The sequence below is a fragment of the Ptychodera flava genome, chromosome 13 (assembly GCF_041260155.1).
Source record: "Ptychodera flava strain L36383 chromosome 13, AS_Pfla_20210202, whole genome shotgun sequence".
In the NCBI taxonomy this organism is placed as follows: domain Eukaryota; kingdom Metazoa; phylum Hemichordata; class Enteropneusta; family Ptychoderidae; genus Ptychodera; species Ptychodera flava.
The window spans coordinates 25,367,572-25,390,771 of NC_091940.1; the positions used below are offsets into that span (position 1 = coordinate 25,367,572).

Sequence of the window (23,200 nt, forward strand, 5' to 3'; positions counted from 1 at the left end):
TTGTATGGACAAGTGCATTAAGCATCTACATGTACATGTACTCCTCAACTACAGCGATGATTTGATGATTTTGTTACCTTGGTTTCTAATTGGTTTAGCTTTTTTTTCATATTTTCTTTTGCTACTTTCTTTTGTATACTATTGCCACAAATGTTTGTCTGTACAGGGTTCTCAAGTTCAAGTACACTGATGGAATTCCAGGGGCTGGATGCAGACCGGAATTTTTTTCAATAGACTGTTATCTGATATGATTGAACTTCCAAAGTACCTGTACACAAGTAAAATCAACTTGATTTATCAACAGGCGGATGCTGCACCGCATGCACCATTCCTGGCATACACAAGTTGAAATTAATCCTAAAACAACATGTACATGTACCTTGGTTTTTAAAAATTTAAATTTTAACAATTAGCTTCAGATTTTAATACATGTATCCGTATATGTTGAAAGAAGTGTACATTGTTAAAGTGCAGATTTCATATGATGTAATTGCTAGTTCACAGTCACATATCCACAGCATCAGATTTGCTTATGTACATGTTTAAATTTGTGACGCAGAGATAACTGCAAGTTTGAAGATACAGCTTCCTTGAGTAGATGTGGTTTGCACAACAGTGGTACATCAGCAAACATATCACGTATGTCCTGCCCAGTGAATGTCAGAATCCTTGCCAAAATAACACGTGTATAAAATGTCTCAACATTTGCCGGTATCTTGCACTGTAGATACCGTACATGATGCAACACTACATGGTCACTGTGCCACATCTGTCAAAGCAACGCTACACACTGTCGTATGCATGAATTTGACCTTATCATTGAGTGTCATGATCAGAATATTTCAATCTAAATCAGATGGCAATAGCTGCTCTTGCTGCAGCCATTAGTAAATGACTAAAAATAACAAAATTTTACAAATACAGTTAAGAAAGCATTAATTCACTCCTATTCATTTTGCCTGAGGTATCATTTTGTGAATATTGATATATGGTGCTTACTCTTCAAATCTCACAGAGAAATTAAACTACAATATGAACCAATTAATGATTTTCACAAAACCTAAGAAGCCTTGGGAGCTTGTTAAAGATTAACATCGTCCACTGGTACACAGGTTTAATGGCAAAACTTTTTTCAGCACAGCGGCAGCAGATCCATATTGGGACACTACAGTGTTTATCTACAAATGATGGCAGGTTTGGGCAGGATGGTGCTGCTGTGACCATTGAGGTTGGGGAGGTTACTGAAAGGGAGAGAGTTTTGTGAGCAATGTGGATCTACCAATATATATGTATAGGAAAACAAAGTACAGTATTACCTATGGCACTGTATAACTACCAGTCATAGATATGTTTTTACACTGCACATGATTTAGCTCTGCATGGCAGGGCTGTGAGTTACCGGCGTTATACAGCCTCCCACCACATGGGAGGCCGTATAACGCCGGTAACACACAGCCCTGCCATGCAGAGCTACACATGATTATAAATGTGTTTTTAAATTGCCCATCATCATAAGTGTTTTTAAATTGTCCATGATCATACAGTGTAAAAGGAAAAAGACCAATGCAGCTGCATATATCCATGTCCCATCTGTTGGTACACAGGTATGACACAACTACTTTAAATTTCAATAATTTTTTGTTTTTGCGTATGTTCATCAATCACATTAATTTGTTTTGTAATTTAATCAGAAACTGTTGATGGTTCAGGGATAATGTTCACCTGAGGGTAATAACTGGCAGGGACAAAATACAGAAACATTTAATATGAAATTAGGGGTGGACAATTTGATATCCTTAGGGTGGAAGATTTTTTGGGAAAGAAAGATTACGAGACGGTGCCTTTGAAAAAAATCCAGCCAAGGATGGCGTAAATAATAAACAAGATTGCCAGCAGATGTGAACTAAAATATAACGCAGGGATTGTGTCTTTACAGGTACCTCTTTACTTTTCAAAAGACAAGTGACCTAGCGGCCGATATAGCTCCGCTGTGTTTATGTAGAGAATAACTATTTTTGACACATGTTGATGAAGAAGGTGGAAATCTTTTATAGCTCAATGCAATGGCCAGAAAAAAGTGGCTAAAATAAGCTGCAAAAATACACGATTGAAGATTTCATTATACTTTGAATATATCATATCGAATCATCCTTAAGAACATGTCAACCAAAGCTATCTGATGAGTAGTTTTTTGGGGAATAAAATTTTCTGACCAAAAATGGCAACAATTGGCCCAAAAAATAAAGATTGCAGATTTCATCATAATTTCAAAATATGAAATTTAGTTCATCTATAGAAACCTGTATACCAAATTTCAAAGGTGTTAGACCTGTACTTTTTGAGAAACACATTTTTTGACCAAAAATGGGGAAAATTACCCCCAAAATTTAAAATTGCAGATTTCATCATTATTTCAATTAATATCATTTAGTACATCTATAGAAACTTGTATACCAAATTTCAAAGCTATCAGACCAGTACTTTTTGAGAAACACATTTTTTGACCAAAAATGGCAAAAATTGCCCCAAAATTACAAAATTGCATATGTCATCATAATTTCAATAAATATAATTAAGGTGATCTGTAGGAACCTGTATACCAAATTGCAAAGCTATCAGATGAGTAGTTTTGGAAATACACATTTTTTGACCAAAAATGGAAAAAATTGCCCCAAAAATAGAAAATTGCAGACTTCATCATAATTTCAATAAGTATCATTGGGTTCATTGGTGGGAACCTGTATACCAAATTTCAAAGCTATCAGATGATTAGTTTTGGAAATACACATTTTTTGACCAAAAATGGCAAAAATTGCCCCAAAAATACAAAAATACAGATTTCATCAGAAATTCAATATGTATTACTTAGTTCATCTATAGAAACCTGTATACCAAATTTCAAAGCTATCAGATGAGCAGTTTTGGAAATACACATTTTTTTACCAAATGCAAATTTGCATATTTCTGCAAAATTTGAACAAATCTGACATCAACCCCAGAGACATATGTACCAAATATCAAAGCTATCTGACTGGTAGGTTTTGAAGAACAAGAGTTTTAAAGATTGTTTTACCAAAAATGACAAAAATTGCCTTAAAAATACAAATATGCAAATTTCATCACGATTTGAACACATCTGACTGAAGTCACCCTAAGTAAACTGCATATCAAATTTCAAAGCAATCGGACGAGTGGTTTCAGAGAAGAAGATTTTTTTACCAAAAACACCAAAAATTGCCCCAAAAATACAAATATGCAAATTTCACCACGATTTGAACAAATCTGATTGAAGTCACCCTAAGTAAACTGTATATCAAATTTCAAAGCAATCGGACAAGTGGTTTCAGAGAAGAAGATTTTTTTACCAAAAACACCAAAAATTGCCCTAAAAATACAATTAGGCAAATTTCACAACGATTTGAACAAACTTGAGTGAGGTCACTCCTATGAACCTCAATACCAAATTTCAAAGAAATCTGACTTGCGGTTTCAGAGAAGAAGACCATTGTTGACGGACGGACGGACGGACGGACAGACGGACGGACGGACGACGACGGACAATCAGCCTATCGGATAAGCTCTGCGTCTCTGACAGCGGAGCTAAAGAGAAAAAAATGTTCTAGAGTCACTCTTCCACCCCCCCCCCCAAATATCAAATGGTCCACCCCTTACTATGTCCAGCAGAGTGAGGCAAGTATACATGGAAAGAGATGTTTTTATGCAAAACCGTAAATCATGTATGGCAATCTAATTGGGCCATAACACTGTAACATTGTCAATATGGGAGACATTCCATCAAAGCAAAGAGACACTAAATAGGAAAAAGCCTGCATCAATCCAACGTGTTATTAAGGTATTGATTTTAGAAATTGTCATAGTGATATATTTATTTAAACACATTTTCCATTAATTGCATGAATTGTGCACACTCTGTTTAAAAACCAATTGTTAGTTACACTGTGGTAAAAATCAATTCCATGGAGAAGAAAAATCTAAAAATAACTGAGATTGTCATCCAGTCCTTAAAGTCAAACCTATGTGTATGGGTAGTAGTGTTATTTTCTAGCAGAAAGTACAGCACCCTGTGAGAGATCTAGGTTTGTTGTTTGCAATGAATACCAGCACAACTTTCAAAATTAAAGTTACATGTATACATATCCACATGGCTAGACTCTCCATTTGGAAAGAACACCCTTACACTTGCCGAGTGTAAAATGTATGGTTTTTATGCACATACCGTGCTACAGTGTACCTTGGAACAGGTGTACAAAGCCAGAGTAAGTAAATTCTTTGTTTTGCATCCACATGTTTAAGAGTTTTTTCAGGAAATAAAATACACATTTGTTTTGCAGAATTTTGGTTGATATTGTTGGTGATATTTATTTACAAAAAACAGCATTGACTTTTACTCAGCAACAAAACACCTTCCTACAGCAGTCAGATCACAACCATTGAGCCATATGTTGAAGAAAAATTGTTCTCTCCAGGAGCACATACTTACAGGAGTGAGCAGCTTGTATAGATAAACTGTCAAATAATTGATTTTTGTGTTGGGCATCTTCTGTAACTGCTTTAAATATCAGTCTACCTTTCAAAATTTTGAGACGACACAAGACAAAGAATTTAGTATAGTTACCCTGGCATAATATTTTATATCAATATGACCCTTTCTTTCATGTGTATATGTACGTATTTGTTGGATCACTGCACACACTAACTTTTCACAGAAGTTAAGAAATTTCTGAGAGCTTTATACATGATAGTATCCATGTATAACAATTTTATGCAATTTCTTTTCCTATGATAGTATGAAACTCCTAATGCTGCGTGCGACAAATTTCCATGAATGGACAGAATACACAAAATCAATGACCAGACTAAATGTACACAGACAAACCCATTTCAATCAAATTAAGTGCTGTGCCATGTTTTTTCCATCGATCAAGCTCAACTTGTTTTGTTTGTAAACATGTCACTAGCAGCAGCCCATGAAATTATGCAAAACATACTAAAAAATATGATCTCATTAGATCTCAAAATAAGGTGCCAGATGCCTTGAGGCGTGATCAGATTATCTATTATTATCCATGAAAAAATCAACCAAATTAAATTAATTAGATTTTACGTACACGCCTTTGGGAAGGTAATTTATCAGATAATTTCTATGAATAAAAATACAACTGTAACATTAGAGGATGTTGTCTTTCAATGCTTCAGACATTTGTGACATTTTAAAATTGACATCTCAATTAGCAACAACATTTGATGTTTTTTTGTTCACTTTGTTAAGTACAGTTTCTTGTTTTGCTTGAAAGATCATGTCAACAGTACATAGCGTTAAACTTGCCAACGCAGGCTGTATGTGTATCGTGACCTTTGTCACTATTGATGATTGAATTTTAGTCCCTATCAAATTCTATTTTCAGCAATAACATATCTTTGGATATAGCATTCGATACAAATGTTGACAATATACTTAAAGAGAGGAGAGAGGGGAAAACGTTTCCCTTGAAAAGAACAAACACTAACAATGAAAATATTATCAAAGTTACAGTTACACATCTGCATTGATGAAACAACCTGACATCATAATTTTCAGGGTTTTTTCATTAAAATATTTGTGTACTTAATAAATGTATTTCACATGTGTAAAACTGTCCCTGCTCACAAAGTTGTCACCTTAAATTTTGTCACACCCATCTGTCACATATCTGAAAACACTTTCAAAACCCAGGTCACATCAGCAAAGTGATAAGCCACGCTCTATTTTTAGATGACTACATTAACACATCCAATCTCTTCATAAAATGCATGCATGTATTCACTTTCACCGGTAGTACCATCAGTGTGCACTCTACACTGTGAGTGCTGTATGTTCAATGAAATGTCTAATTAGATGGCTTGGATGAGTTAAAATAGGTAGTGTGAATGGGATATGAGTTGAAGGACGAACACTCTTCCAAAATATGTCACATGATGCATTGACATGCATATATTCAACACGGTGCTGTTTTAATTTTGGAAGCCGTGTACATCGTATGCTGTGGTTAGCGATGGATCAGCAGCTTTGAAGTGAACTACAACTGTATTATACCCAGAATAGAAAATTGATTTAAATGCTGGAAAAAAACCATGGGCCTATTCTTCAAAGCTGGTACCTGTTTTCCAACCTACATGGTATACCTATTGATTACCAGATGCTCATCTGTGGTATCAAACTGTTCTCCACACTTTGTGTCTCAATCTTTCATATTTAATACCACGCTAAATTACATCTATCCTTTAAGTCACAAAAACATTATTCAGATGCCTTCTACTGTTCTTTCTACAAAGTGTCATTTTAGCATGAAGGCAAAATGTTTGTACATATTAGAATGTATGAAAATAACATAAATACTGTGCGTACAAATAGTGTATAGAATTTCAGCAACAGATTCCACATTTACGACAATTTCAAAATGAAACCTTTTCTATTTGAGACTGCTCAGCAACATTAATTGGCCATCAATCAAAAAAACTTGTGGCCTTTCTAGTCCACTTGAAGAACCATGGTGACGGTTCAAATCACATACAAGTGCATCTGTAGAGTCTGTCTGTATCCGTGCAGTCTGTCTTTGAATTTAAAGTCCTTTTGAATGATCTACATTTACTTCATCAATCGACATTTTACAACACTTTTGATAACAAACTCTGTTACTTGTCATAATGACTTTGAAAAATGACTTTTCTTCTTGAGCAAAATGATAAACTTCAGTTTTCAATGAATTTCCCTGCTCATTCACAGTTACATGTAACTTGTTTGCAAAACAATTCCTGGGCCGGCTTTGAGCTAGCAAAGGAAAAGGGAAAAAAATTGAGAAACTTTGTAGCATCTCACATTTAGTTTGACATTAAAATACATGTAACTTGCTTCTCAAAAGAAAGTTTTCAACTTTCCAACATTTCACGGAAACTTTGAACCATTTCCTTGGTTGATATCAAAAACAAAATTCAAGAATCAACATGCAAACTTTCAGATTTGAGACAAAATTTACCCCAAATTTACAGGTACAACTATTAAATATTGAAAATGGCTGCCATAAATGTTTGTGACAAAATTAAATTTGTCATTTTCACAAACATAAGAGAATGAATACTTCATTTATTACATAGGAATTACAATGTTTCCACATACAGGAAACCTGAAAAATATCGTGAAAATTTGAGCATATAAAAATCGCTCCCAGGGTTGCGTTCTACCTATAAACACAAAATGTTTGTATTTAATTTTGTCTTTATCATTTATTCTGATATTTGGTAGCTCTCCATCTGTTGCTATATTTGTCACATGTATGCATCATGTACGTACATGAGTGTGTACCAGTGCTGTAGATGTGTACCAATGTTGTAATTTTTCCTGCATTTGCCATTTTACATGCAACTAATTACAATTAGGCAATTCAGGTCTTGGGCATACTTCAGGAACGTGTCAAATAATAATTTACCTCAGAAACCGGGAATTTAAGACAAGCCCTTAATAAAAGAAACGTGTCAATAACTCATTTGCCTTATATAACTGTACAATGTACCAGTTAGGAGTATACAAGCCCTGATTTTTTTAATTTCAAAAACAAACAGTATAATCTCACACAGCCAAGCGGCCCAACCCTAACCCAGCCTGCTAACAGCCACATCACATATGAGTGAAAACAGCAGGGTAAATACCATCCTAGATAACTTGTTCAAGTTACCATACCCATAACAAACAGTATAGTCACATATTCCTAGTATCTTAGCTACCCTACAATGTCAACAAAATGGCTGAATATGATTCCATCTAACATGTACATGTATTGCATGGTTTTAATATTTTTCAAGGATCGAAAATCACTGCCTCCTGTACGTGCACATCTGTTAACCCTTTCACCACCATGGTTTGTCCCAAATCCATTGTTTTCTATGGTAAAGTTGGACCTGTACACAGGGAACTGGGGGTGAAAGGGTTAAAACTGATTGCTGTCGCTTGATTTGACTAAGTAAACGCTATTTTGTGCTGATTACTTGAAACAGACAGATATCTGTCCTTCCTCCTTTCATTTGGTCAGTAGATTATGTGCTGTGAATATATTTCAAACAATTTACGACGACACAAAATGCGGTAATACAGCAGCAAAATAGAAAATAACAAATGTGAATGCGACAGAGACTGCTCTCAATATTTTAAGCCCATAAAGTATGTTACTCAGCCACAACACAGTCCTTGCATAAGAACATAGCCACACTATAGCATTTTTCAATATACCGCCTATGTATACAGCAAAAGCCAAATACCCATACATAACAGTTTGGCTAGGCTATAAATTTGCCAGACTGGGCATACACAGAAGACAAATGTTTGAATTTTGATTGATTGTCCAGCAGTTCACAAGCTACCCTGGTGTATAATCTTGTCTTTTGATCTTGGTTAAATATTATCATACTGGCTTTGAGAAATAATCCACAACCTACTGCACTGATCAAATTCCTTGCTGATTACACTTACGCTCATTTCAAGTCAAACACACTGAAGTCAAACCAACCAATATACTACTAAGTAGACAAAAAAAATACAGTATTTTCATATTGTATGACCTTTAATACCTACTATTGTATATTTGCATGATTGATCTTATCATAATATGGTACTTTTCTTTTCGTTAGAAGTGAAAGAGGCTGAGCCCATCATTCAAATGACAATTTGTTTATAATTCAATTATTCCACATTCAGAACAGCCGTGGTTGAGACTATTATTGCGCACTTTAATATCAATATCATCAACGGTGGAGGAATCCTCCATTTGTACTATGATTATTCAGAGAATAGCGACGGTGATGTACCTGTGTTTTGGTTTACAGAATGTACCAGTAATGGACATACACCCATTAGAGAAGATCAGTTTCAAACAATTTTAAAACCTTAAACTTTTGTTTCTTTTTTTCAATCTGTGATGGTATCTCTCCATGCAAAGTAGCACAGCAGTGCATCATCATGTTAGAAAGGTACATAACGACTTCAAAATAATGTACATGTACTGTAGAGCCAAAGATGAATTAATGCACTGTGCAACTGTCACTGGTGAAACTGCAAGTTGCACAAATTAAATAGAAACATCCATGCCAGATGGATGCTGTATTTGTTGTCACAGCAAAATATACTGAAGAGTGACATCACTGCATAATTTGTATAAATTTGCATAAATTTGCTACATACCAGATATATGCATATTTACCTATCCACTTTTGTATTTCTGAATTCCCTAATGGCAATAACTGACTTTGAGTCGCAAATATGAGATGTACATGCAGAGAGATAAGAGTAATAAAGTTTACAAACCTCTTTCTCTGTGTGGACACGGCGAGAAAGTACAAATTTTGAGGTGCTCTTCTACATCTTTCCTTCGAAACAGTCCACACTGTTCTGAATTATTATCACATGGCACTAGTGTATACTGGCAGTTATTTTCATGTTCACTGCGTGATCCTAATGACACTTGCTCTGGACATCCGCTCTCATCCCGGACAAATATGTCCTGTGATTCGGATCGTATAAGTCCATTCCGGCAGTAAATTTGGAGATCCTCTATCTGGCCAACAATTGCTCTGAGGAGAAAATGGAAAATAACTTCATAAATTATTTCAGCATCAATGAGCTCTCTCAATGTAAGTTGCCATACAGAGGGATTACATATGCCAATAAGTGATGATGGAGATTTTCTTCTACGCATGGAATGCATTTACCGGCCTGGTCAGTGAATACTTAAATGAATGTTCAGAGGAACCACCTGCTTCAGAAGGGCTGTTACAATATGCTGTAATGCCTGTTTTGTATCTACAGATGGGCAAGGGAAACTACCTACACAATTGTTTTATGGAAATGTGCACTCAAGTTGAAATGTAAGGTCAGAATTTAGTTCCCTGTCAGCAGATGTATATATACATATACTTTCCACAAATCATATGATGACATACATGTACATGTAAAAATATCAGATGATACATGTACATGAAGTGTCGCGAACACATAATTTGATGACATCAGAGCAAACCATTTGACAATGTCAGAATACATCATCTGATGATGTCAGAACACATCATTTTTGATGACATCAGAACACATCAGTTGATGATATCAGAACACATCATTTGATAACATCAGAACACACCATTTTATGATACAGAATACACCATTTGATGACATCAGAATACATCAAAGGCAGATAAGTGCTAACCTAGTTATACACTCAAAATATGTTCACTCATATCATAATACGTTCATTCCTTTTTCATACTTAATACTCAATGATTTACCATATTCGGAAATATGATATTCATTTATTATTGCTTCTGCTTTTTGAGAAACGGTTTGCTTTTTTGCTCATACATTTCTGGACATATCTGATTCCACTGTTTTAACCACGCTATTATACTACCGGTAGTTCTCAGAACAAAATAGGGAAGTACCAAATTACTGTTTCGTACACACCTATGTCAAATTCACTTCTGCATGTACCTTTCGATGTTAATACTACTTTAAATTATCAGTCTCCATTTTTGACATCATATCAATTTCTCCTGGTTCAACTGATCAAAGTACTGAAATCACATAATATTGTGAAAAGCCTGCAATACAGCTTTTTCATATGTTTCTGTACTTACACTATATGTATACAAAGCCAAAAATGAACACTGCTGGCACCAGTTGAATATACAAATTTAGCTTTGTTGTACAACAAAATACACAAACATACTTGATGAGGTAAGATACATCTACATGTATAAATGAACCAATTCAATGAAGTCTTAATTGCCTACAATTAACTCAAAAGATTACACGATACAATAAATTACCCACAATCCTGTTCGATTTGTATCAACGACGTTAGTTTTCTTATAACTTTTTCCGTTCTGCATAAAAGCAATAATGTTCAGTCTCAAGATAATTGATAAATTATATTTATTAAAAGTATGTTGAAATATTGCAGTATAAATTTTAGAGAAACCGTTAGACAACGATAAAAGTCACATTCTACAGGTACTACAAATGTCAGTTTTGGAAAGCAAGTTATGACCAACTGAAGGGGTCATTCTCTGAAAGAAGTTAGCATGTAAATTTCTTTTGTCTTTTCTATTTGGAAAAAATCAATATCTTTTGTTTCACAAAACAGGTGCAACTGGTCTCCCTACTTTCAGCCACTTTATTCTGTATGGCTGAGTACAAAATCAGTGGAAAATTTACAAAAATGCTTTCTCCTCTCTCAATCAAGCACAATTTTTGTAATCCTTTAAATGGGAATTGAGAAGAAAGGTGTACTTAAAAGTACGTTTTCAGAGTTTTTGCAACTAGTCAAGGTATTTATCTACACATGGGAGACATGGTAGACTTCACACTGGGAATCTACATTGGTACAAATCATGATGCATTATGGGAAATCTCTAGTACTGTGGATTACACTGTGTACTGTGAACTGCTTCAATATGACAGTGCCTTTTAACCTTTGCTGGTACAGGATTGTTTTTATATTTATTGTGCTTGGTACACGAAAAGTCCCCCGTTTCAAAATATGTATGTGTACATACATGTAGTGTTGATGTGAGAATTTTTACCAAACAAACATATGCATGTGTATTTTTTTAACTTGTACGTTATAGTTGACTGATACTAAAACTCTTAACCCTTTGAGTGCTGTAATTTTTCCCACCAAAATTTTAGTGCAACATTTTACCAATTTTCATGAATTTTTCTGTAATTTTTTTTTTAATTTTGGACCAAATGGACATCACATTATAGTTGCTTCAATTTTCTATCAAATTTTTTTGCAAAAATCTAAATAAATCAACTGGGGTATATTTAATACAGGCAACAAAAAGTGACCTTGGTGCTCAAATGGTCAAATGAACATTCTTGCATACATATTTATATTGTCCCTCAAATGTAACTGAATCATGTACAAGTGCAGTATGAATTGGTGTTGGCCTTTATCATTATGTAATTATTGTTTCTACAAATTCCATGGTTTTAAATGAAGTGCAAATTCATGACCTAGTGAATGAAACAAACAAGGCTTACAGCTACATGTAAGTGTGTTGTGGTCCTTGTAAAGTTTTATAGTGGCTGCCTGTGTTGCAAAACATAATACTGATATACCGGTAATATCATTTACACAGTGACCTTTGACCTAATATACATACACATGGCACAGTCCCACAGTAGCTTTTCAGTTTGGAAATTGGATATTCATGACTTGGGTGACCTCACATCTGTGAAATATCATTCTGCGTATTAAAAGTAAACATTGTTTTCTAATCACTTTGATCAGATACCAATGTCCCTGGCTGACTTTAACAGCATAAAGCTGCAGTATGTTATCAATGGAGTCACTGAATTTTCTTTTGTACATACTCCTCATTTCAATCAACAAGTGATATACATGTACCAACATGTGCTGACATTATTTCTGGCCTGAGCAAATGATATTATCTGTCATTCGACATGGCAGCCAGCATCAATGTCTGTAGTACAACAATACATGTATAAGTACAGTGAAAAAGGAACACTGGAGTTCACAGTAAATTGATAACCATTGTATAACCACTGACTACAGTGTATACACTTACAGTACATGTACATGAGGTCAAGAAAAATACCTGGTACTTCACACGGTATGGGGTAGTCCCCGCTACATGTGTATGTATATGCATGCATGTCAAAAATTCAACCTCCATCCATCAACAGTCAATGAGAACTGCATCCTTCACTGACTGAAAATAAGACATTGTAAGATTACAGTCTAAACATACTTCACACCGTTAGGCATGCACAGTTGATGTACTGTAATTTCACGCCACCGAGGTATCCTTTTCAGCATTCATTCCAATGTAAACTGGTTGAACAGGACTTCCCCTGTCTGTGAATACCTGTAATGAAATGATGCTTTCTTGCTCATGCAGCTATTGTGATTGTGAAGGCTTGGTATTGTGACTGGCCTCTGACCGGTAAAACAACTCAGAGATGGATTACAGGTGTGTGTTTCCCTATTGTTTTTTGACTTTTCACGTTCTGTGATTTCACATCATGTGAGATATTATTTCCGGCTACTAAGCATTCGGAGTACCGGTTTTCAGTGGAGGGTTCTCAGAGTTTAATATTTCACTGTGTAGGATTCCGGAAAGTCTGGAATTCCACAGGTGGTGATCGAACCCCTTTTTGTAGAAATTCTTCATCCATTGAAATTCACATTATCGGTGATCCACTCTGGGACAGTGCTGCCGGACAGGTAAGATGCGATTCCCACAGAATAAACCTCTCGATGAGAGCTTTCAAATTCTCTCCACTTTGCGGTCAACTTAAGAGCTACCATTGCCTTAATTTTTGATGCACTTTCAGATTTTTTTGTAATGTACACCTTGATAAACATGTACTCCTACAAGTTTGTCAAAATGCCCTGTTGTTACCGGTCAACAGGCTTTAATTCCACAAGGCAATTTTGAGTGGATGGCCACTTTCTGTTTCTGCTGATGTGCAGCGAGCTCGGAAGGTTATATCTGATTGGTCTATTGTCACTATTCACAGTGACTTAGGGAGTCTATTTGTATTATTCAATTATGACGGTAAGATTCAGTTAGATAAATGTCATAAACTGAATCTCTCTTACAAACAAATGGGTGGATCTGCAGATCTTACAGGTAAGGATGTGATTGGTCTATTTCTGTACCCTTTTTTTGTATATTTTATTGAATTTTAAGAAAAGGCGCATAAATATAACCAATGACACAATATCTTCTGACAACACTTGGGGTTAAACACCAAGAAATGCCTGCTGATATGCAGCGTGCTCGGAAGCCTCTGATTGGTAGATTGTCAATATTCACAGCAACTTAGGGACTCTATTTGTATTATTCGATTATAACAGTAAGATTAAGCCAACCAATTAGATAACAGCTTCTGAGATGTTGTACAACAGCCCAAAAATGCTGAATCTCACTAACAGCTGGATGAATTAGTGTAACAGGATGTGAACACCTGGGTGATTATATAATGCACTGAAACCTTACAGTATGACACCTGGGTGATTATATAAAATGCTGAACCCTTATGACACCTGGGTGATTACATAATGAATCCTTATGACACCTGGGTGATTGTATAATGCACTGAATCCTTATGACACCTGGCCGATAAAGCCTGATTGAATCTTCAACACCTGTGTGATTTTAATATACTGAATCCTACAACACCTGGGTGATTCTGAAGAATTGAATCTACAGTGAATGACACCTGGATGACATGATCACACAATATATAACCCTATATATATATATATATATATATATATATATATATATATATATAATATATATATATATATATTATATATATATATATATATATATATATATATATATATATATATATATATATATATATATTTGAGCACAAATGTTTACAGAACCAATACATAACTTCCATGAAACTGAGACACTGAAGATGACGTTGACAAATATATCTATAGATCCTGAACTCTTATACCTATTAAAGATACATGTGCATGTAGACCTACGTATTGTTCAGTACATGGCACATGATAATAAGTAACAACTGTACGGTGACACTTACGCATTTAGTTACATTTATTTGCTAATCTTATACATGATGTTCAATGATATAGCCAAGTAAAGATTTATCACACAAGTTACCATGGAAACAGCATGCTGTTATTTTTGGTCCTAAAGTGGCACAGATAACGAGCATGCATGTGACCTCTATTTAAATGTATCTTTCGAACGACACCATTATACGCATACTACATGCCAAATTCTCGGTGACTTGATCTTTTGATATCATCCATGGATCACTTCCTCTGATCAATGGCTTCACCTACATTTGTAGGTCCTTTTATCAATCTTGCAGCATTATCAATAAACCTCTGATAGATTGTCCCTCCAGGGCTTCAATGTCACGCTTCATTGAATATGCACAGCCGACGCACTACATGTACAGTACGTGTAGGAAGACAACAATTCAAAATCCAAAATCTGTATTTCTGAATGGAATTTATCGCTGGTAATGATCTGTCATTGGATTATTTAGGAAAATGATGCTGAATAGATATTCAACAAGTCAAAAATTTGAGACAGCAAATTTTGGATTGTGTTCATGGAAACATCAAGTACAGGAAAGAATCAGAGAAACCCTAGAGTGTGAGTCGCACACTTGAACTATAATGTAACTTTCAGAAGAGACCAATTCTGATAAACCTTTCGAAAATATTACCGGACAGCTTATTAAACAAGCAGTTTAGGTCTTTGTTATCATTTGAAACTTGTCACTTTGCTCAGAGATAAAGCTGATTTCTGCTTGTTTTCTTTTTGATTTTTAGATGTATATGTCACAGTGTTAAATCTCGGTAATTTTTAGAAAAACTGAAAACTGTTTCAACCACAGACATTTCTGCCCTTGCACCACAAAGTTTTGATAGCCAGGTGAACGACAGAACAAGCAGTGTTTACTGTACATGAAGAGAACCTACAGTACAAGAAACCTGACAGGGGAGCATTTGTGTCACCGGTGCCATTCTGAAACCTAATGCAACAATAAGAATCCAGATAAGAATCCAAGGTCAGTCCAACTCAAAGCAAGCATTGTTTTTTTGAAACAAAGACTGCACACATGCAGCCCTACCACACACGTAAGCTACCTATATACCTAGGTCACCTTCACTTTAGTGACATGAATTCAATTCCTCTGACAGGGCCTTGCCGTTACAAGTCGAAAGAATCACTGAATGCCGAAAGACTATAAAGGATGGGCAAGTGACAGATATGGATGTGAAATATTGGAATAAGATGATTCCAAATACACAATTTCCATTTTAGAATTTCCCAGATGGAATCAATACTTGTGATGACTGCTATGATTTTAATTTCTGTAACTTCTGTTCTGAGACAGCTTAAGTATATGAAAAATGAAACATTATCATTTGGAGAAACATCTATATGTTGTAACATTGTGAAGTGCAGAAAGAGACCGCACCACAACTGTGGCATTATGGGCTCAATCTTCCCTATGCATACTATCATGCGTCTTAGAGGGCCTCAGTAGCATTGTGACCCCCTAGTATTATGTCAAATTGTGAAACTGTGCAGTATGCACCCAGTTTTTATCAGTCTCGCTCTTTTTCCTTTTTCAGTCATTGAAAGAGAATGCTAGAGCTGTTTTTACATGCGAACTGTAAACCCTGGAGACTTCACAATTACAAGGAAAATCCCTAGCTATAATTGTCGCTGGAATCACAGGCATTGGGCTTACCAATTATAAACACTGGGTTAATTGGGTCCGTCTTTTGTCATGGGATCTAATCTGCCATGTCAGGTTGATTTGAAAAGAGGCTTGCTTAGCCTTCTAATCCAGATGGATTTCACAAAAGCATTTGTACAATACTGGGCAAAGATCACATTGGTTTACACACAGTTTTGTACTTTGTGTAGAGTTTCAATGAAAAGATGTTAAAAGATGGTTTGTTTACATATTTATTATCATGATTATGAAAAGTACACGTAATATCTCAAACTCGTAGGGTAACTGCCTTACTTATATTTAAACATTTTACTAGTAGATTGTATATTAAGCAACAACAGATGTCACGAACAGTTATATGCATCATGTAATTTGGGTGAAATGCACAGGGTTTATGGTGAGATCCATTCAGAGAGTGCCGTATGATGTGAAGATGTAACCAAGAATTCAAATGGACCACAGTACAAACAAACCCATGTGCGCAAGCGTGCACAGAAATACATGTATTTCCATACACGCCCGTACATGTGGGTGTGTTTGTACGCCAATCACATGATCTTTTGGGCGTACGAGTCTGTAGAACACTGTCCGTCCTTTTTATTCCGGAGTAGAACTATTGTACATTGGACAGTGGAGGGGGAGACCTCTACTCTCTGTGATTGTACACAAATGAAGTATACATACAATGTACATGTACTGTAACCAGCGGTGGTATTGTTATTACATCATTATAAACCAATACATGCATGTGATTCTGAAAATTGTTTTCTATATCCTTTTCGCATCCAAAATGGAGAAAGCAGATTTGAAATGTGCAGACATCACCAAATGGAAATTCAGCGACTTGAAACTATTAAACTATCATTAGCAACAGAGATATATCGCACATGTACTCGGCTCTGATGGTGGCAAAGAAGCAGACAGCAGAAAACCACGACACTGGTATGGCAAAGCGCAAGCCAAATGTTCGGACAGAAGGCATATATTCCTGTTTACCACAGCTGATGTGAGCTCTTATCCCATCAGAACACAGAATTGGCGTACTTGGCGCATCGATATGATACGGCCGCAATTTCAAGCGGTGTAGACCACAAATCCACTATTGCAACAATTTGCACAATTCTGATCTATGTCACTGTGATTCTTCAAAATTCAGCAAAATACAGGAAATATACATGTACATGTACCAATCTTAAGTAAGATTCAGCAAAAGCACTTAAGATACATGTACTTTAAGAATTTTGAAGGAAGAACTTTCAGAAATACAAGTAGCATGTGCTTCAGTTTGACATTTTGCAAATTTGTCAAGTTCAATATACAGATGACTTGCTACAGTGAAGCCAATAAAGCAAGAAATGCATATGTTTCCATAAAATTACAACTCTAATTTCAAAAAACTTAAAATTAAATATGTCACTTTGTAATTTCTCATCATTTTTTTCCACATTTTATATTTCAAACCAGAGCTCCGCAAATTTTTGTCTACAATTTTAATAAATAATACATCAAAAACACACAGGACAATGTCCATCACCAAGATTGTAATGATTGTGTTAAGAAATGTGATTGCAACTGGTGGCACAGATTTCAATGACAATACAAAATAAAGGTTGATGACAAAAAAAAGCTAGAATGGACACAAAGCGTCTTTCTGTCAACCTGAGTGCGTGGGCGTGTATCGGTTTTTACAACTCTGACCTACAGTAGTCTATACACGAGTGGTACATTGATGTATCGTATGTGTGACATCAACTGTCCCTTTGACGATCTATAAATAGACGTTTCAACTCACCATAACAGTAGCTGACACAAATACAAAAACAAGGTAGAATGCATTCCATAAAAACAAATGCATTTGAACAACACTCTTTAATATATATGTGTTGCGAGTCGTGGAATTCTTTTTGAATCATATCTTTCTTAATCAACAAAACAGCTGAAATTTCAAACTTGCGCATCTGTGAACTATCACATCACTCATACATGTATGCCTAGAAAAAATATCAGTTAAGTTGTGCGCACTACAGATGAGAGATTTTTTAATTTAAAATCGTAAAATGGTAAAATATTTTGCATTTTTAATGCCTGAATACATTTGTTCTGAAATACAATATCAGTTATTTGACTCTAATAGACATCTTGCACCTTACATTATAATGATGGAAAGATGCGTAAGTGTGTTGGGAGTGAGTAAATTCACAACAAAAGCAACAATTTTTAGTGTGTGCATATATGTTATTACTGATGAATTTGTCCGCCACAAAATACCTGAAAGTAAGACTGGCATCATGAAATTTTCAAATCTTGATTTCTTAGATCAGATGTTTGGTACGTGTCTTCTGAAACATTGATGAGAGACAAAATTCACCCTAGTCATACATCAAATTACTCATGAATGTGTAGTATGCGTCATGTGTCAGGATATGAACTCTCATAGTTTTCATAAAGTGGCCAGTCTCCTGTTTTTATTCTGTACTATGTGACACACATCAAACAACACCTAAGGGGTGCATAAAGCATCCATGCAGACCTCTTAACTGAAGCATAAAATGCTTTTTTGTGCCAGTTTTACGCATTTATATGAATAGGTCAAAATTTTGGAATTTTTGAAATTTTGGAATATTTGGCTATTCAAAACTGCTGCTAAAAGCCACGTAATTTAGGTATGCACACTATGACATCCAAACGAACACTAAAATGACGCGTTTATGATATCTTGGACCAGATAACCACAGTGAACCACATGCGTGTCGTGCAGAATATGAAGTAGCCATTTGGGGGGGGGGGTGTTAGTGACTATCTTCCTGCATACAGATGCTACTTCCGGGACACTTCAGGACAGTGAAAAAAAGAGAAGTTGTGAAATCAAAGAACATCCTCTATACTCTCTACTTCTTCTTGATTGATTCAATATTTGTGGATCAATAGCAACACTGGAACTAGAAACTGAATTGAACACATCAGCTCATCAGACAATTGTTTCATGAAAAACTCCTCTTCAAGAGGCACGTGATTCCTGATGAGCTCAGACAGAAAGCAAAATGCTTCGACAGATTTGAAATTCAATGGAAGCCAGAGGTTTACAAAGTGTGAATTTGATAGGTACACACACACACACAGTGCAATAGGTGTACCATGTCAAGGAATATGTCCCTTTAAGTTTAAAGCTTGGCAAAGGGGAATTTGCATATTACTCTCAAAAATGGCTTTGATAGATCATGGTGGAGGAAGCCAGACTCTACTGCCCAACTCTAATTCCAAACTCTACCTCCATGCTGACATCTTAATTTAGCTGCAGAATGATACCTGAAATTTCTGGAAGTACAAACACTTGTTAAAATGCTCAAAACCATCGTTTATACATCAGCAAACACAGAATACCACTTTCAGTTCTTCTTTTTTGATATGCAGACAAGTTGGGGGTTTTTGTTGTTTTTTTGCAAATTGCATTGAAAATGGACACAATCCCCTGAACAGTTAAGTGCTAATAAAGTCATTAACAATCACTGGTGTGAATTGTTTTTTGGTATGTGGAATTCAACTACATTAAACAATGAAGCCAATTGTTTGTCCTTTCAAGACTATTGTCCAATGATCAAAGACGTGGACAGCTCAGTCTTCAACTTAAACACATACACCGGTAGTGACCCTGTCCTGAGTGTCGTTCACTCACATCACAGTTTGTGGAGCGACCGTGTACACATGTACTATGGAGGGTAGGACCATGGAGGTCTTTCTTTCTACCTCCATGGTAAAACGAAGAGTGAAACGAGGAAAAAGAATCAAATTTAATTCCGTGCTTGTGTTATTTTCATTTTATGCCAAGTGTCGATTGAATGTGTTCCTGACACCTCTACATGGAATGTTTTGCTCCGAGGTTTCTTACAGGTCAACAAACCCATTATGCAATGTTATTGTTGACAAATCTTGGTCAAGACTGAATTCAGTTTCAAATTGCATCCGTCAGGCATTCTGAGATAAACTTCGGAATCAGAAGTAGAAAAACAACTGTATCTGACAGACAAAACGGAAAAAATACTGGAGGATACATTAAAAGTTGAACTTGCATCAGTCACAATCACATGCATGGCGTTCTATTTTTTTCTGAGGCAGTATCACATGGTAAAGGATTCTGCTACTGGGTCTCATACATGTATTTACAATCTGGTGACTTATACAGCTAATACTGAAAGCCTGAGAGGTACTATTTTTGTTCAAATTGTGCAGTCCAGGGTAGTCGGATCTGGTAGCACTGCATTATGGGATATCTAATGCAGCTGGCATACTCCACCTTTTCACCAAGGAAACACCCAAAATACGAACTTTGACCGCAAAAACTCCACCCTGCTCTTCAAATACAAACAAGAACAAGGACATATTTTCCTTTGTTGACATTTCCTAATATTAGTATCAGATGAGCTTCCAATGTTACAGCATAAACCTGTTTTGATTCAGGTGTATCTAAAGCCCATCAGCACATACTGGTAAATAGAATAGCAAGGACAGAGCAGGGCTACTGTGATATTGTATTCCAGTATTTGATTTGAAGCGGGAGAGAGAGAGAGAGAGATACAGAGAGAGAGAGAGAGAGATACTCTCTCTCTCTCTCTCTCTCTCTCTCTCTCTCTCTCTCTCTCTCTCTCTCTCTCTCTCTCCGGCCCCATTTAGCAAACCAAGTTTTGCATAAAATTGTGTTCATGAGCAACTTTCAATTATTTTATATAATACTTATATATGAAACTTTTTAAAGCGAACATTAATTAAAAATACACACACACACACACACACACTAAACATTAACTTTCTTGCTTCTCTCAAATTAAAGCTAAATAAGATTTTGCAGATAATATTTATCTCTGTCTATTAAAAAGCTTATTTCAGTGCAATATTATCTTAATCCTAAGCCATTGTTACACAGACACTTGTTTGGTCCCCCCCCCCCCCCCACACACACACACACACAAATTAAAAGTGTGTGTGATTTTTGGATTACTGATTTCCATATAAATCCAGCTTAATTTGAAGGTAGAATGTCAACCCCTATTGACAAATTACAATATGGAAGTTGAAGAGTTGCAGGGTGTGTCAATCCCCATCCATAACAACCTCATTTGGAAAGTGACTTTACAATGCTGAAATTTGCCTATTTCCAGTATTACTATGGGTACACCTGTAAGCTTAGCTACAAATCACCCATTTCGTTTCTATTGCAGCGCTCAACCTGAAACCATACATCGCTTTGCGATGCAAGTAAACTTCTCCATATTGGAACAATAGAACTGAGTCAAAATATTACCAGGGCGAGTTTCGTCATGGCACGCGTACGTTTGCCGGCTGCCCGGTTTCTTTATTTATAAAAGCTTGCCAGGTGACGGATTATGAATACGAATTTGGGTCAACTCCACATAATAGCCGTTCTTCTTTCTTAGAATGTCACTTTTAAATCGGTCAGAAAGCACACAATAACATAAGGCCGGCTTTGGAAACCGGAACACTCGATGCCCTTGACCCAAAACAAATCTGGGGACAGTCGGCTGTCACACACGGGTCGCCCCGTGGCTGTCACTGACACGCAGGCAGGGAGGGACATAAACCATTAAACGTTTTGGTTTGTATTGGTTACTTGACGATCAACGCGTCGACTTGAGCTGTTGAGGATCAGTGATAGCCGACAAGCTGGGTCAAAACATTGCACTGAATGTATTTTCTTTTGTGTATCGATCAGCTCATGGATGATGTAATGTCACAAAAGGAACGGACGAAGTCGGCCCAGCCGGTACATGACTGTTTGGGGCTGAATTGTTATCGCTTACCTGTTCACGACCAAGTCTTTGTCTTCGTAACTTTTCTTGTCAAGTGGGCACGTTCTTGACGATTCCTCCGCCTCTCTGTTCAGAATACATGTATTGCAGAATGTGTGACCGCAGTTCACACTGATTACAGGATTCGTAAATAATTTCTGGCAGATCGGACAAAGTAAATGCGATGATGGTGGCAGGACGAAAACACATACGTCCTCGTCGTCCGCCATATTTAAAATTAGAAATAGGTGCACAGCTGAAACCCTGAAACCGGAAGTTTACATACGCAGCCTCAAATTACGTCATTTCCTATATATAGATTCCTACTGGAATTTGAATATTTACAGTTACGAGTCACAATATCTATTAACCATGTTAACATTCTGAAACGAATGGAGAAAATTTAGTCGTTGGTGAATTTACCATAGCGAATTCCAAACCATTACCGTGGCGCTACAAAAATTCCTTTAAGAACTTTTTTAGGCCCTAAAGTAGGGTCCACTTTATAAAAAACAACAAAACTAAAAAATAACATCTGGGCACAGAATGGTAAAATGCAAAATAGAAAACTTATGAAAACAATTTTTCTCCGTAGCCTCTTTGAAACAGATATTTACAACTTACAACAGGTTTCACGTTGTAACATGAAGATCCGATCTTTATAAACAGTTCGTCTCACCTATTCAAGTTGCAAGTTAAATAATGAAAAATAAAACAGATGAAAAGTGTTGTGCTTCGATCAAAACTGGTACCGGTACTGGTAGAAAGATTTACCACCTGCAATAAGTAGGCACTAAAAGAAAAGGAGCAGGCTGGACAACAAGTTCCCTTGCATTTTTCATAAGGTTTATATTGGAGAAATAATTTCTCCTTTGTCTGATACTATAACCCGAACATATGCTTGCAATGATATGGACGTAGGCGCCAAAATATTTTAAGTAAAAGTCTTACCTCAAATTATATTACCATGCACTGCCTGTCGCATTTTGATTGGTCGAGCTGAACCACGTGACTGACCACAAATACACAGTAATGGTCTGTTTATATGCCCGTGAATATGAATAATAAGATTAACAACTCAAAGTAT

General features: G+C 36.1%; 1 protein-coding gene across 1 annotated transcript in view; it reads right to left on the minus strand.

Annotated features, from left to right (window-relative positions):
* The window catches only part of LOC139147948 (E3 ubiquitin-protein ligase TRAF7-like), a 54,098-nt gene extending 31,740 nt beyond the window's left edge, over positions 1 to 22,358 (minus strand). Inside the window, exons 1-2 of the mRNA XM_070719194.1 lie at positions 22,126 to 22,358; positions 9,353 to 9,618 (exon numbers count right to left, since the gene is read on the minus strand). The gene's annotated coding sequence lies outside the window, so the exon portion shown is untranslated. The remainder of the gene's footprint in view (positions 1 to 9,352; positions 9,619 to 22,125) is intronic.
* Between the last annotated feature and the right edge of the window lie 842 nt (positions 22,359 to 23,200).